Below are 4312 nucleotides of genomic sequence, written 5' to 3'. Positions count from 1 at the left end.
GGCACATGAGTCTTTTATTGGAATTTCTTATATGTGTATAATCATTGCAGGATATCATTAATAGTTGACCAATGGGAATTCTAAAGAATCCAATGACCTAAGTAGTTATAGGTAACTGCGACTAAGATGTTTTTGCCACCACTAGGAATCTTAAAATTAGGAATGAAAAACAGTCGTGTGTGTTGATTGATGGTTATTATTAGGGGTTCCGAAGACTAAGCCAACATTTGCTCGGTCAGGAGAGTAAGGGACCTTTCCAATCCGGAGGGAGATGCATTACACGAATTTTATTGGGATCCGTTAGAACTTCAACTTGTTTTAGGTCATGTGATAAAGGTCACGCAGCAGGATGGATGCGATCATACCAGCACTAATGCACCGGATCCCATCAGAAATTTGAAGTTAAGCGTGCTTGGGCGAGAGTAGTACTAGGATGGGTGACCCCCTGGGAAGTGTGCTAAAAAGTCCTACAAATTCAGACATAAGAGAAGGATGAGGAACTAGAATAGCTTGAGGGAAATTAGAAGCATATGAAACTCACGGTTGGAAACTCTAAATGATTGCGAGAGATAAGGCGGACTGGCTTGGCAAAGAGAGAGAAGATGTGTTACAACTACAGAATTAGGACGAGATTAAATAGTATTGGGGAATACTTTGCAAGTAAGGTGTTAGTAAAGGTATATACGATATCTTATGTGTGGTTAACCAGTATGCGTGCCCCGATGATCGACATTGCGATATGTTAGGGGTACTGATTGAACAGGGTATTGAAGTTCAAGTGGCAAGTGCTACAGGGCAAGTTGACATTATTTTCTCTAAAGGTTAGAGTTGGATAAGCCTAATGTAAGAGTTGGATAAGCCTAATGCAATAATATCAGGGAAAAGAAGAAAGTGAGTATACAAGAGTAAGAAGATTAGGATGCCCTGAGAAAAGAAGAAGTGTGAGCAAGGGAAGTATGTTGCTAACAAGGGTCAAGTAAAGCTTCCGAGAGAGAGAGAGAGTTAGGACGACGGTAGAGGTAGAGGAGCATTGGGATGAATTTCAAAAGTAAGAATACGGAAAGGATAGAGTATTGTACTGTGGAACGAAAGGACGAATGTATAGGGCCCGAAAACAAATTTTGATAAGTGGGACTGAAGAGCAGTAGCAACGAATAGGAATGTGAATTGGAAAAAAAATAAGAATAAGCAGGATTTTTCGAAGATGCTAAAGAATTTCTGACTTTTGAGGGGCATCCGAAGAGGTGAATGCATAGTCATAATAACACGCCAAAATTACCTTGGAAATGAATAAGCCCCTCTAAAAAAATGACTTAGAGATAGAACGGATTTGCACTTCTGAAAGGATATTCTATGAACTCCAGGGCCAATGCTATAAAATGACAAGTGGAGAATAGCACTTAGAAGTAAGAGAACTCAAAACCCCTGGGGACGAAAGTAAGAAAGGTACACTAATGGATTGGTTGAAGGAAGTCAAGCAATCACCAAGGACAAGAGAGAGGATAATAAGTTAACAAACCTAACTAGGAGGCAATATATCAGTGACATGAGATAAGAACCTCTGTAAAGAGTATAGAGATTCGATCATAAAGGAAATAATGACATATGGGGAATATTTATAAATATGAACTAGCCGTAGCAGCAAAAAGAAAGATGAAGTCTTGACCACAAGAAGAAGGGAAAGAGTGTACTTTGTAAGGATTTCGTGATAAGAACAAGAAGCGGCAGGACACTGGAAGAACTATGATGCATAGTTGTGATGCAAATAAGTAGTTAAGGAGAATTATGGGACAAATGAGCTAAGCAAAAGAAAGGATGAGTTGTGGGAATGGATGGTGTGGAATATTAACCTTTAATGGTAATATAGACGTAAATCGGAATTGGGAACCCAGAGCAAGAAGAATTTCAAGGGTGTTAAGAAGATGGTTGTGGAAAAAGACTAGGGTTGAAGGAGCGAGGTATAATCGGACCCTCGGTAAAGGGCCTAATGAATTCTGTTGTCCCTATTAATTTATTAGCCCAAGGAATTACTAGTCATGAAAGGTAGAAGTGAAGGGACAACAAAGAAGGCATTTGAAGTGGATCTGATATGCATGAGTACGTTGATTGAATACAAAGACTTCAACTAGTAGAAAGGAAAATAAGTCAAACCATATGATGAAGGAACTCCGGTATTATAAGGAACGGAGGAGCTGAAGGACGCTAAGGTTGACCAGGTGATTATCAAAGATGACTACTATTTAAAGGCTACTGGTGTATAAGAACATTCTTAAAAAAAGGGGGGGGGGGGGGGGGGGGGGAGCAGATTTAGTCCTGAAATGAATTATGACATTCCCAAAATTTGAAAGAAAGAAATGTATTAGCTTGAAGAAGCCAAAGTTCGAGATGTACTGACATTTTGATAATGTATCAGGAGGAAGCAGAAATGCATTGGAAATAAGTATATTATGGGGTAGGTACGGGAAATAAAGTATGATAGGAAAGTAAGGGATTACTGAGTCGAAGAGAATGATTCTCATTAATATGATATATGATGTTCCTAGACCGTAGTTCGAACCGCTCGTATCGGAGAAATTGGATCGGATCTAAATGTGCAGTGATATATTCTGAAGGGTAACAAAGAGGATAAGAAAGGTTTACAAGCCATCTAGGAAAAAAAATGAAATGTACAAAGGACAATTGAGTTACAGCGAAAGGGAATCTTAGTGCCAGAAGAAGTGAGAATTTTAACAAAAAGGATAATTATAGGCAGTGCGACGATCTCGAAAGAAGAGGAAGGTAGTGTGCTTATGAGTAGCAAGATAACAGTACTGCTAGGAATTAAAGAGTATCTTACAAGTCACCGGCGATGCTGAATACGAGAGCGTGTATTATAGAACTTTATGAACAATCATCGCGAAGAAATGGCCAATAAAAAATGATGTAAGGGTAGCGATAGAAAGTCAACGAAGAATAAAGGCTAATTGAATGATCACTGGTATAAGGGAATAAAGCATAAGTATACTCGTGTTGGAAGAAAGTGGTGGTAAAATAAGATTTTAGCTTAGTCTCATACTTAGAGACCTACATTGCAAAATTTGAAGGGAAGAAAGTAAAGGAAAAGTTCCAATATGAGTTCGCGGAATAATAAAGATGGTGAGGGAACATTGTGTATGTACGTATTTAATAGATTATGTGAGGGTATTGTTATAGTTGATCTTGGAGAGGAATTGGAATGGATAGTTTGAGGTAAATAACCATTAGGAGTAGGGATTCTTCAGCAACAAAATAGTATTGTGGAAGTAACTATGTCGAGATTGTGAGGAATCAGGGGGTATGATCAATAAACTACAAAGAGATAATGTGGTGCGTATGCAAGATCGACGAGTATGAGAAGGGATAGCCCAAAATAGCACTAAAGAAGCAAGCAAAGGAAGGTTCCATAGTTGTACAAGAAAATTTTCTATCAGCAAGTAAGAAGAGGTACTTACAAGTCAATGGGTAGCCATAGCAGCTGCTGATCAGAAATACCTTAATGGAAGGAGAACGATGACCAAGTATTAGTTGATTCCTGATTGTATACATAAGAACAGAAGGCTATAGAATTTATGAAAAATTTCAATAAAGAGCTAAGAGGGAACGAGAAGAAACTGACCAACTTATATTCTAAAGATAAGGCGATTGGAATTTAGGAGAAGGGCAATCACTTCAAGAAATCAATGAAAACGTCGTGGATTCGCAACTACAACATTCGAGGACGAATATTTTAAGAGGGGAAGGATGTTACACCCCGTAGTTCAGTACGTTGAAATTCGTAAGTGCTGGTCATTTCAAGTATGGACTTTGGAGTTGCCTTCAAGGATATATATATTTGTATGCGATTATCTTACGGTTATGAAGGTCTAGCGCATACAATAAGTTGGGGAGGATTGGAGAGCAGGTGAATTACGGAAATTGAATTTGTTGGAATGTTGGAGAAAGTATGAAGGGCAACTTATGTCCAATTTGGAGGAAGAATATCTTTTAGTATATGATGAGTTTTGAGGAAAATTAAAAGCCTAAAGTGACGTTCATGAAGTCTAGTTTTCGACGCAACAAACCGCTTATCGATTTGGTATCGGAGATATGGACGTTACCAGTCGGGCTGGCAGGCCAGGAAAATGGTCTGCGCGAACGCGTCAGGGAGTGGCCGAAACGCGTAGAGGACCAATCAACGCGAACGCGCAACTCGTGGGCGCGAACGCGCTGAGCAATTTCTAGGTCGGTGCAACCTGACTCTAGAACGTTTTAAAAAAGGGGTTACCCACTTATTTTCCATTCAAACACCTTCGAA

The 4312-nt window shown here is 39.2% G+C and overlaps 1 pseudogene; it reads left to right on the top strand.

The window, feature by feature from the left end:
* The first annotated feature begins 351 nt into the window (after nucleotides 1-351).
* On the top strand, nucleotides 352-469 carry LOC132620965 (5S ribosomal RNA; annotated as a pseudogene).
* Nucleotides 470-4312: the final 3843 nt, after the last annotated feature.

The sequence above is a fragment of the Lycium barbarum genome, chromosome 11 (assembly GCF_019175385.1).
Source record: "Lycium barbarum isolate Lr01 chromosome 11, ASM1917538v2, whole genome shotgun sequence".
In the NCBI taxonomy this organism is placed as follows: domain Eukaryota; kingdom Viridiplantae; phylum Streptophyta; class Magnoliopsida; order Solanales; family Solanaceae; genus Lycium; species Lycium barbarum.
The sequence above is the reverse complement of the archived record's forward strand: the minus strand, read 5'-3'. Positions and strand labels throughout refer to the sequence as shown.